The sequence below is a fragment of the Canis lupus genome, chromosome 19 (genome assembly GCF_011100685.1).
Source record: "Canis lupus familiaris isolate Mischka breed German Shepherd chromosome 19, alternate assembly UU_Cfam_GSD_1.0, whole genome shotgun sequence".
Taxonomy (NCBI): domain Eukaryota; kingdom Metazoa; phylum Chordata; class Mammalia; order Carnivora; family Canidae; genus Canis; species Canis lupus.
The window spans coordinates 42,964,203-42,976,900 of NC_049240.1; the positions used below are offsets into that span (position 1 = coordinate 42,964,203).

General features: G+C 38.8%; 1 long non-coding RNA gene across 1 annotated transcript in view; it reads left to right on the top strand.

Annotated features, from left to right (window-relative positions):
- The first annotated feature begins 4,009 nt into the window (after positions 1–4,009).
- The window catches only part of LOC111091177, a 46,784-nt gene continuing 38,095 nt past the window's right edge, over positions 4,010–12,698 (top strand). Inside the window, exon 1 of the long non-coding RNA XR_005374257.1 lies at positions 4,010–4,279. This is a non-coding gene — a long non-coding RNA (uncharacterized LOC111091177). The remainder of the gene's footprint in view (positions 4,280–12,698) is intronic.

The following is a 12,698-nucleotide window of genomic DNA, read 5'->3' on the forward strand; positions in this document are numbered from 1 at the left end:
TAATTAAGACCCATTAGGTTGGTGTACCAAGGTTATTATCCATATTTTCATTGCTTAGGCACTAAAGTTATTCTAAAGTGTTGCAATTATAAATAATTATGCAACAATATACTTTTTTATATACAGCTTTTTTTTTTTTTGTTCATCTCCATACCTATCAAGTAACTAGCTAAGGATAGATTTCTCAAAATAAGAGTCATTGTGACAAAGAAAATTGGTACTTCACATTTTTTACACTCATTGTTACATTGCCATATTGCTGATATTTCCAACTATAAAATATGAAACTGCATCCTTCATATCACACTTTCAATTTTGGATGTGCTTTTTAAATTTTTGCTAATTTGCTAGGTGAAAAATCAATAAACAAAAAAAAATACACCAAATCCCACCAAAAATCGCATTATTTTAAAATTCACGATACATGCAACTTTTCACCACATTGTACAATTCAATCTTTTTGGTTTTGAAAACCTCCATCTATCTCTCTGAAGTAAAAAGAATGTGAAAGGAAGCTCTGAAGAATGGGTGAATGAACTGTGAGCAGTCCTTTGTACCTTGTAGGTGGGTAAGAAGTAACCTTCCTTCTTGCTGTTTCCAGAAAATATCCCAGTACATGGTGGTTGTAGCAGCTAGCAGCACGGCTGCCATCAATTCCTTCCTTCCCTGTATGTGCTGACCCTTCTGCCATCAACGGGTGAAGTCTGTTCCTCAGTCATCTTAAATATGGCTGGTCTGTGACTGCTTTGATAGCAGCAGTGATGCCAAACCAGTTCCAAGCCTCGCCTCTAAGAGAAATGATAGCTCTGCGTGGCTCTCTTGGAATGCACATGGTAGTAGAAGTCAGATGCCACGTGAAAACTGTGATTACCCCCAACTACCCTGCATCCTGTGGAGAAGCCCGCATCTGATAGGCAGGAGAGGCTACATGGAGAGAGAGTTGCTGACGTGTTGCCAGCTCTTCCAGGCCAAGTGCTCGATATGTAAGTGTGGGGGCTTTGAATTACTCCAGCCACAGCTACCATCTGAGTATCTCCGGATGACAGATACCGTATCTTTCCACAGATATCTATCAACACTCATAACCATGAGAGATAAGAGCAAAGTTATTGTCATTGTATGTCCCTGAGGTTTTGGGACCATTTGCTTGCTTTCATAGCTAAGCAGAACAGAAATCAAGGCAAAAAATCAAATTTTTAAAATGTCTCTACTCCTAATAATTTCATGTACTTTCTGGAATTGACCATAAAAAATCATCATTGCTCCTCCTTCAACCCATCAACTTGCTCTTAGCACTTTGATTGGAACAGAGGGTTTATATGTCTGTAGGTTAAAAAGATTCCTGTCTTGGTGATATTTATATTTTAAAAAGAAATCAAAACCTTAAAATAAATTTAGTTCTAATGATGTGATGATAGTCATATACCAGTGAAGGAGTAGGTGAAAGAATTGAGGGTGCATTGGAGTCCATGCCTTTAAAGAAATGCTTTACTCCCACTCCATGCAATTTTGGTGAGACTGTCAATTTTAGTATATACCACAGGAATGTATATAGTGTAGGCTTGGTCAATAATTGAAATTCGTCTCCCAGAAAAAAGCAATTGGTCCAGGTGGTAGGCATATCACTAATGCGTATCAATGAGAATTCTTTACTTAAATTCATCCATGAGCACATGAAGAAAAAAAGAAAAGAAATTTATTAGAGCTACTAAATTAAGGTCAGGAAAACCTGAATCATCTAACTGCCACCAATCTTAGCTGCATGGAAGCAATATGTCTCTTTTAGGACAGAAATTGGAATTGGCACTGATACATACAGATAAAACTTATGCATGTAGATAAAGAGTCATAATGACCTAATCTGTGTCCCTGGATCCATCCATACATGAAGGTATCACCCCCTGACTTCCAAACTTCCATGAGTTAATATATCTTTTCCTGCATCCTGCTTTAAGTTAGTTTGAGCAATTTCTGTCATTCGCAACAAATAAAATTGATGCCCATACACTGATGCACCTAATTACATCAAAGAGACTCACATTTTTAAAAAATTGATAAAACACATATGATGGGTGATTTTTCATACTACTTTATATTTGGGTAGCAACATTAATCAGGTAAGTTCCAGCTTAAGCCAATATACTGCCATAACTTCTGTAATTGCACACATTTTTCTGCAACCCCAGGAAACATAATAGAATAAAAGATTGTGCAAAAGCTTGCATCTGCAATGGGAATCAATTTGCATCTACAATAATTTAGAAAGAAAGAAAATCATTCACAAATTAATGTATTATATTAACAAGTTCTCTAGGACGCACAGGTTAATTGATCTTTCTACATCAGTGTGTTGTCACCTAGAGGTTGAGGAACTCCGCCCCTGTCGGAGGGCAGCCTGAGGCCTGGGGCTAGAAGCCATTTCTGTCTTGGGCTCAGGGTACTTTCCGACTTCAAATTGATAGGGCATTGATCTAGAGCTGTAGAGACAAGCTGTTCTAATGCTGGGAATTAATCCAGTTTGCCCTCAGAAGGCTCTCCATTCTTTTTTTTTTTTTTTTTTTTATAATTTATTTATGATAGTCACACACAGAGAGAGAGAGAGGCAGAGACATAGGCAGAGGGAGAGGCAGGCTCCATGCACTGGGAGCCCGACGTGGGATTCGATCCCGGGTCTCCAGGATCGCGCCCTGGGCCAAAGGCAGGCGCCAAACCGCTGCGCCACCCAGGGATCCCAGAAGGCTCTCCATTCTTGTGTGTGTGTGTGCGTGTGTGTGTGTGTGTGTGTGTGTATGGATAATTGAATTTTCAAACTTAGCTTTAATTTTTATCCACATTATACATGAACATGTCTTTTTTCTGTAGAACATTTTGGCAATCTCCCAAAACATCTCCCATATTTCCCACTCTTTAAACACAAAAAACTTTTTATCTGTCTGTCAAAAGAATAGCTCTGGGGCTAAATGAGCAATCTCTTAATTTTTCTGTTGTAGCCTATTCACTTCTCACTGCTGAAGAAGAGAAAGTAGCACATTTTGTCACACCTCTTACACAGCCACACACAAACGTTCACACACACGTGTATGCACACGCACCTCTGTCTTCTATTACCTTCAATAGATTCCCAATATAGTTATAATTACTCTAATATGCAGGATTTACATCATTATGATTATGTAAATATGATTCCTGACTGAGCGCTGTAGTTGATTATGATGACTTTTCCCATCTTGATCAACTTTTATTTCTCCGGGGTGATTATCTTCTTCTGTTATTTTGTATTTGTTTAGCTTTTCATTTGCCTAGATCAATTTACTCCCAAATTCTCTCCCAGATGTGTAATAGCGATTCAGTATATTCAGTCACCATCAACATTCTGTCATTTTCATTTTCTGAAGAGCTGTTTCCTGAGCCTTTTTACCTGCTCCAGTCTTGTCTGTTTCCTCTCCTCCCTTGGGTAGTGCTGTAGTCCTGGAATCTTCTCTCTCCTTACTGGATTCGCTGTTCCTGTTTCCTGGATTTCTCCAGCAGACCTAAAAAAGAAAGCCTGACAGATACATTTTGAGACTTTGCACATCCCATAACTTCTTCTTCTTCCTTTTTTTTTAAAGATTTTATTTATTTATTTATTTGTTTGTTTGTTTGTTTATTTATTTATTTATTCATTCATTCATTCATTCATTCATTCATGAGAGAGAGGCAGAGACACAGGCAGAAGGAGAAGCAGGCTCCCTCTGGGGAGCCCCATGTAGGACTCCATCCCAGGACCCTGGGATCACGCCCTGAGCTGAAGGCAGATGCTCAACCACTGAGCCACCTGGGTGCCCCCCAGAACTCTTTTTTTATACCATCCTTACACTGAACTGACAGTTTTGCTTAATACTAGAAATTATTTTCTCTCAGAATTTCAAAGACATCGCTCCTCCAGTGCATTGTTTGTTCACAAACTCCCCCTAGCAGCTGCCAGGTGTCATCTGAAACTGGCCCCTGGACACCAGGGACAGGAAGAGACCCAAGAAAGAGACCGGCCACTCCAGATTGGTGGTGGCAGTTTTAATAAGCAAAGGGAACTTGCTCAGGAGGCTTGCCTTGGATGGCTTTAGGACGGTAGATCTCTGCACCTGCCCCTGCCAAATCAGAAAAGATTACATAGAGCCCTTCACTGGGTTCAGTCACCGACACTGTGCAGAGGGTCAGCACCACAGCATTACCTGAAGGCTGTGTCCTTGGGGCAGCTTCTGGGAGCCCGGAAGGCCGGTTGATCACAAATCACAAGCACAAGGTGGGTGGCTGAGGGAGTGAGGAGACTTCTGCTGCCGAGGTTCAGCTCACTGGTCGACCTGCGGTCCTGTCTTTTTGATGACCTCTTCCAGCAGTGTTGCTCAATTCTTTGTAGAGGATATGTATCTTTATTTCTTGAAGATTTGAGCATTTTTTCTTTACCCCCAGGTTCTGAAATGTTATAATTATGAACTACTGTGTGTGTGCCTGTTTTTATTTCTTGTGCCGCCTGCAGCATTTGTGTACATGAGGATGGTCTCTTCCTTTCTGTAAGTCACTTTACCTCCACTTTACCTTCCACATCCTTCGGTTCCTGGAAATTAGCTTAATAAGTTTTTAGATGCAATTGATGCACTCTGTTTTCATTTGTTGCCCTTTCTGAAATCTCTGTGATTCAAATATTAGGTCTTGAGTGCTGGTAATGTGTTTTCCTTTTACTTTCTTCCTTCCTTCCATCCTTCCTTCCTTCCTTCCTTCCTTCCTTCCTTCCTTCCTCCTTCCTTCCTTCTTTCCTTCCATCCTTTCTTCCTTCCATCTTTTCTTCCTTCCTTTCTATTTCTCTTTCTCTATTCTTTTCTTTCCTTCCTTCCACAGTTCCCCAAAAGTATCTCCTAAGTATTTTTCTCAGTTTTAATTTTTTTCATCTGAAGATTTTTTTAGAATTTATTTATTTATTTGAGAAAGAGAGAGAGTGAGTGAGCAGGGAGGAAGGGTAAAGGGAGAGGGAGAAGCAGACTGCCCACTAAGTAGGGAGCCAGACATGGGACTTGATCCCAAGACTCCAGGATCATGACCTGAGAAGAAGGCAGATGCTTAATTGACTGAGCCATCCAGGTGCCTGTTATTTTTTAGTTTCTAAAAAGCTGCAATCTAGTCTCTGAATAATTTTATTTTTATGGTATCCTCTTATGATTGCAATATCTTCTTATCTCTGAGGACAATAAAAATAATTATTTGTATGTGAATTTTTCTTCTGTTTCATACTTTTGTTTTTTTCCAAGTTTCCTCTCTCTCTTTGGTTTAGACTCTGTCTTTAATAGTTGAGTTCTCCTGAAATGTTAGGCAACTGAATCATTATACTTAAGAGAGGGTCATAGAAAGCTGCAATGTTTTGTGTCCATGTGTTGGGTATTTTGACCATAGTCTTTGCTATATATTGATTTAATTAGCATCTTTCATTGGAGAATCTTCAAATCAGAATATCTAGACTTTTTTCTTGGGGTCTGGCCAGATTTCTCAAAGACAATCCTTCAATAGCCTATGTGGAAAGCAAATGCTGACTGACGCTTCCCATTAGAGTGTTTCAAATTTCATTTTAATAACATTAATTAAATCTCTGGCTTCAATACAGCATTTTTGACCTTTATTTATTTCACCTACTCCAGATAACAAACTTCTGGTATTCTGCTGAAATTACAAAGATCAACATCTTAAAATATATGTATTTTGTTAAGGTGAAGGTAGTAGAAGAAATGCTTCATTGTGATCTGAATGCTGAAGATGATTTACATAGTCAGGGTGAAGATGAATTTACTTTTAGCCAAGACCTGGGTTAGAAAAACTTTAAGATGCAATTTTAACTGTCCTATAGATAAGTAGAAAGACTGGCAAGAAAAGAACATTAGAGGGAGGCATGGCAATGGCAGAAAGACCATAGAAACAGTTAAAATCCTTGCATTTTGGGTAGACTGTCAATATGCACTTAGGATAGAGTAGAATAGCTAAAAACACGACTCATTGAGGCGAAGTCTGGAAATGCACTGTTTCCAAATGCCAGGTTAAAGGTGTCACTGAATGTTTTTCAGGAAGAAATCTCATGGTAAAATATATACTTTAGGGAGAGTCATCTGGTGGCGATAAGCAGAATAGATGGAACTATGGGGAAAGGTAGGTAAACCGAAGATGAAGGCCATCTCCTCAGCCACAGTTAAAATGACAAGAGCCCCGGGTAGGGTGACAGCCTTGGTAAAGGGAAACTGTGAATGGGAGAGTTATAACAAAGGGAGAATTGACAAGATTTGGTGAATGATTTCCTATGGGGAGACACAACCCCTTCTGCCTCCTTGCACAGGGAAGCATCATTCTAGAGAAATGCCACCCTTGAGTTATTATGTGCTGGAAGCTGGGTAAATTCTAGCTAGAGGTTAGTTTGTCCTCCATTGGTCTGAGGCAGATTACCACAAATTAAATTTCATGCTAACCTGCTCTAAGCCAGGGACACATCATTAAGCTTCAGGGTTATCTAGTTGATCACAGTAAAAAATCTATTTACACTGTTCCCTTGACAACAGTTGTGAAAATATTTTAATCGCAGTATAAAATTATTTTGCGATATTTCACCAAAGCAATTATGCACTCTCTGGAATGCGATACTGAAAGAGGCACACGGGATGAAACCATTACTTCTGGGTTAGCAAATGCTCCAATTTCTAGGAATGGCCTTGACGGTGCTGCTAAAAACCAGGTCTTTAAGCCAGGTTTGCACAAGCTAAGTGAGGTGGAGAATTGAATTACTTTGGTAGAAAATTAATACTGTCCTCCCTTTCTTGCCTCCTATGTCTATCGTGAGACTTCTGCTTGAGATAAAGTTTACACCCTTCTGCGGGGCCAGAAATACTGGGGCCAATATGAGTTCAAATTGTGACACAGGGAGACAGAAGAATCAAAGCCTGTGTGTGTGTGTATGTGTGTGTGTTTACCAGGAGATAACTAAGAACACAATAGGTGAGCAATAGCTTTGACATTTAATCAGAGATTTCAAAGTTTACCAGATATTTGTGCTGATGTCCAGAATTCAGTGTTAAGACTTTGCCTGCAACCTATCTAAAAGAATGGAACAGGGAAAATGTGTGATGCTCTTGTAAAACCTATACCCCATGAAGATAAGGACAATGATTACCAACTGGAGGGTCAAGAAATCGAAACCAGCTAATTCAAAAGGAAAAGAGAAAATACACGGTATCTGATGAGGAAGACATCTTGACAAGATGAAGCTTTTGTATCTGTGCTCTCCCTGTGGCATGTCATAGATAGGGGTGGCCCTCCAGGGAGTTAGGCAAGCACATGTGAATAAATACTAAACAAGTGAACAAATGTGGTAGCATCAGAAGTCATTTAGCCTCTAAACAACTGCAAGTAGTTATTAGAGGCAATATATCCAGATGTACTAGTCTGCTAGGGCTGCCATAACAAAATTCACAGGCTACGTGGCCTAAACAATAGCAGTGCCTTTTCTCATAGTTCTCAAGGCTGCAAGTCCAAGATCAAGGTGTTGTCAGCTTTGGTTTTCTCAGGCCTCTCCTTGGCTTATAGATAGCTGCCTTCGTGTTATGTCCCCACAGGACTTTTTTTCTGTGCATATTATCCTTGGTGTCTCTTTTCTTCCTTTAAGGACACCAGTCAGATTGGGTTGGGCCCCATCCTTATGACCAAATTTATCTTACTTGCCTCTTAAAAGTCTCTATCTCAGGGATCCCTGGGTGGCGCAGTGGTTTAGCACCTGCCTTTGGCCCAGGGCGCGATCCTGGAGACCCGGCATCGAATCCCACGTTGGGCTCCCGGTGCATGAAGCCTCCTTCTCCCTCTGCCTGTGTCTCTGCCTCTCTCTCTCTCTCTCTCTCTCTCTCTGTGACTATCATAAATAAATAAAAATTTTAAAAAAAGTCTCTATCTCCAAATGTAGTCACACCGTAAGATACTGGGAGTTAATGCTTCACCATATTTTGGAGAGACACAATTCAGTCCGTAACACCAGAAATCTTAATTTTATTTCCCAAACCATCTTCTTTCCTAGGCTTCACCATCTTAGTACATGAAATTCTATCCTTCCAGTTGCTCAGGCAAAAATCATAAGGTCAACTCTGACCTTATTCTCACATCTCACATCCAATAAGAAAATCTTGTTAAATTTATCATCAAAATACATGCAAAATATGGCCTTTTCTTACCATTTCCATTGTTCTAGTCTGATTCATCTCATTGGATGACAGTCTCCTGAGGCAGTGGCCTCCTAAATGGTCTTTTTTGCTTCTCCTCTTGCTGCTTTCAGTCTAACCTCCAAGTGTCTTATAATACAAAGCAGGCACTGACAATATACTACCTCCCTGTAGATCTCATCCTGGCACTTATCAGCACTTAAAATGTGTGTGTATGTGTACCTAAATATATGCATATATTATAGTGCATCTCTCTCCACTAAAATGTTAACTTTTAAGAACAGAGACTTTGGGGGCGCCTGGGTGGCTCAGCAGTTGACTGTCTGCCTTTGGCTCAGGGCTTGATCCCCTGGTGCTGGGATCGAGTCCCATATCAGGTCCGCTATGAGGAGCCTGCTTCTCCCTCTGCCTCTTTCTGTGTGTTTCTCATGAATAAATAAATAAAATCTTAAAAAAAAAAAAGAACAGAGACTTTGTTGTTCTGTTCCCTCACATATTTCCAATGTCTGTAATGGTGTCTGGTACACTAGAAGAAATCATATTAATAAATACCACTTGAATGAATAAATGGACCTATGTTTCTATCTACATGCTCTGTTAGCTGCTCTTTGCCTTACCTCTTCTCCTTCTATCTCAGCTGGAGCCTCCTGGAATAAAAGGATCATTAGGAAGCACATCTAGTACCTACTGTGTGCCAGAGGCTATGAAAAATAAATACAAGATTCTGGTCTAGTGGGGGAGAAAGACATAAAGAAATGAGAGTGAAGATTTGACAAGAATGCATAAATGTCAAAGAAGTGGAAGAAAGATTAAATACTTAGTCTTCGGGCAAAGGCTATTATGATTCTGGGTCAAGGAAGATTTCTCAAAAAATAGAATCTCGACCGAAGAAGAAAAGTCAGATAGGTGAAGGATATTAAAAGTAATAAAAAATGTCATGCTTTTATGTCCTTTCCTAGGCTAGTAGAACAATGGTTGTTAGTCACCCATATTTAGAGAGAATTCCCGGGTTCAAGACTGATTTCCCATGTTGGAAAAGAACAAACAGCACCCAGTCTGTATTGTTTGTAAAAAATCTTTGGAAAAATACAGTTCAGCTGTCAGTAGTCACACTGTTCTCTATGAAGAGCATTAGATTTTTATACTCTTTTTGATTGATTTCAAAGTAAACCCCAGGAAAGGAATCTTCCCTCCCAGTCTATTTTAAGAAAAAAGAAATTCTGTAGAAGTGGAAATACACTTTCATTGCAGTTAATTCAAGCTTAAATTTTTTTAAGTTTATAGAATACATTTACATATATCTACTATAGAGAAATCAATGAACCTTTTGTTTTGTCAGAAGAGAAAAAAGTCAATACAACTTGTTTCAATAGGCAGATATTCTTTTTTTTTTTTTAAAGATTTTATTTATTTATTCATGAGAGACAGAGACAGAGAGAGAGAGGCAGAGACACAGGCAGAGGGAGAAGCAGGCTCCATGCAGGGAGCCTGATGGGGGACTCGATTCTGGGTCTCTAGGAACACGCCCTGGGCCGAAGGCAGCACTAAACCACTGAGCCACCCGAGCTGCCCTCTTTTTTTTTTTTTTTTAAAGCTAAAAATTTACAAATACCTGAATTGGTACAACTATACAGAATTAAAAGTTTGAAATCAGTCACAATTAATTACAAATGCATATTTGCATGTATCTGTGAATATACATAATGGTTTTCTTTCTTTTCATTTTTTAACAGATTTTATTTATTTATTTGAGAGAGAGAAAGAGAGAGGGAGAGAGCACAAGCAGGAGCAGGAGCAGAGGGAGAGGGAGAAGCAGACTCTCTGTTGAGCAGGAAGTCCAATGTGGGGCTCGATCCCAGGACCCTGATATCATGACTTGAGCTGAAGGCAGATGCTTAACTGACTGAACCACCCAGGGTTCCCATAATGTTTTTTTTTTTCTATAAAATTTGAAGACATTAAGGTATTTATTTATATAGTAAAGTCTAGTAAAACTTTTTTTGTAAACTAAAGAAATTAAATTATACTGCAGGTATATTTCACAGGTATTTTGGCTTTTGCCACTTTGCTTTTCTGCCGGTTGACACCATGTCTGGCATAAGGTAGATTCTCAATAAATATTAGTGCAATTGAAGTTGAGTAGCAGTAGACATGCTTCTTCAAATCACATATGAGAGAGGCATTTTACTATTTGTCTAAGTTACATGGCACACATTATTGAGAAGGTAGTATTATTGTGTCTGATTTATAGATAAGAAAACAAGCATAATGAACGAGATAGCAGAATTTATATAGACCATCAACAAATCAGCAACAATAATAATATCAAAATTGGGGAGCTTTTTGTTTCTTACAGAATATCCAGGAACCCTTAGCCCCATTAATGCTGTAGCATAATCAACTTAACCCCATTTTATAGACTAGGAGATGAGATCCAAGACAATAGTCATAGCCTGAAGACAAATTGATAATTAGTAGAATGAGGTGGGTTGTGTGGAAGTAATCTTGTTCTTCTGCTCTGAATTTTACTCTTCTTTCATGTGACATCTTTTGACAAATAACCTTTCTCCTATCATTCCATCCTCTCTTTCCTACTTCCTGGCAATGAGTATTCTACATTTTTCAGGGTGTGGGCCATAGCTAACCAGAGACATACTTACTTTCTTATTGTTAGGCATAAACTAAGCAAAAGCAATATTGCTGCTCTGCTACTTTCATCAAGTTAGGAGTCATAGAAAAGTATAGGTCATCAGAGATTTTCTCCAAGGGTGCCAAGATCATTTAATGAAGAAAAGACCATTCATTTTCAACCAATGGCATTTGAAAAATTGGATACCTACATGCAAAAGAATGAAATTGGACTCTTATCTTACATCATATACAAAAATTAACTACAAATGTGTCAAAGACCTAACTGTAAGAACTAAATTATAGAACTCTTAGAAGAAAACATAGGGGGAAGCTTCATGATTTTGCATTTGGCAATGATTTCTTGGATACAACACCAAAGCATAAGTAACAAAAGAGAAAGAGAAATTGTACTTAATCAAAATTTAAAACTTTGGTGCATTAACGGACACTATCAACAGAAGGAAAAGACTTGGGAGAAAACATTTACAGATTGTATATCTGATAAGGGATTTATATTCAGAATAGTTAAAGAATTCCCACCACTCAACAACAACAACAAAAAAAACCCCAAATAACCATATTTTAAAATGGGCAAAGTACTTGAATAGACATTTATCCAAAGAAGATATACAGATGGCTCAAAAGCATACAATATGAGGCACAACATCACTAGGGAAATGCAAATCAAAACCCCAGTGAGATAACAGTTCACACCCATCAGGACAGCTATTTATAAAAACACAGAAAATAACACGTGTTGACAAGATGTGGAGAAAGTAGAACTTTTGTGCATTGCTGATGGGGATGTAAAATGTGCAGAAATTGTAGAAAACAGCGTGGCAGTTCCTCAAAAAATTAAGCATAGGATTACCATCTGATCCAGAAATTCCACTTAAGTGAATTGGAAAGCAATGACGAATAGAATGCAGAAGCTTGAATACTTATTTACACCAATGTTCATAGCAGCATTATTCATAACAGCCAAAAGGTATAAACCACCCAAGTGTCTACTGACTAATGAATGGACAACTAAATGCGGCTATACAGGGCTCACATATAATGAAAAGTTCTTCAGTCTTAAAAAAGAATGAAATTCTAACACACGCAACAACATGGATGAACCTTGAAGACATTACACCAAATGAAGTAACCCAACCACAAAACGACTAGTAGTGCATGGTTCCATTTATATGAGACACCTGAAGTAGTCAAAGTCACAGAGAGAGAAAATGGAATGGGGGTTGTTAGGACTGGGGGAGATGGGTGAATGGAGTGTTACTGTTTAATGAGTTCAGAGTTTCAAATTGGAAAGGTGAAAAGATCTGGGGATGGAGGGTGGTGATGGTTGCCCAGCAACATGAATGTACTTAATGCCAATGAACTGAATGCTTAAAAATGGTTAAAATGGTAAATCTTACATTTGGTATATTTTGTTACAAGAAAAAGTATACGCTGTTATATAGAGGACCTATTTCTATGCTTAGAACTTTTATATTTCTGAGGCCAAAGGGTAAATCTTTCAATGCAGAAAGAGTCACTTTTATAGTCAAACACAAGAATATATATCCCAAGTGGAGATGGAGCATATTATACAGATCATGTTCAATGTCACCTAGCTATTAGTTCCAAGCCTATTTCCACTATTCAATGGCCCCCGGGGGGGAATTAAAATAGTCTTTCCTCTTCTGCGCATGCTCTGGAGGAGGAAAGTGCCGTAGCTGAATGTGTGCATGGGGGAGAGATGCTGACAATTTCCTCCTTTCTTAACTGGTTCATTCTTATTTATCTTCTCTTTATTTATTCCTGAATCTCAGCTCCAAGAGTCAAAATGCAAGGTGTCCCCTTGCCTCCCTC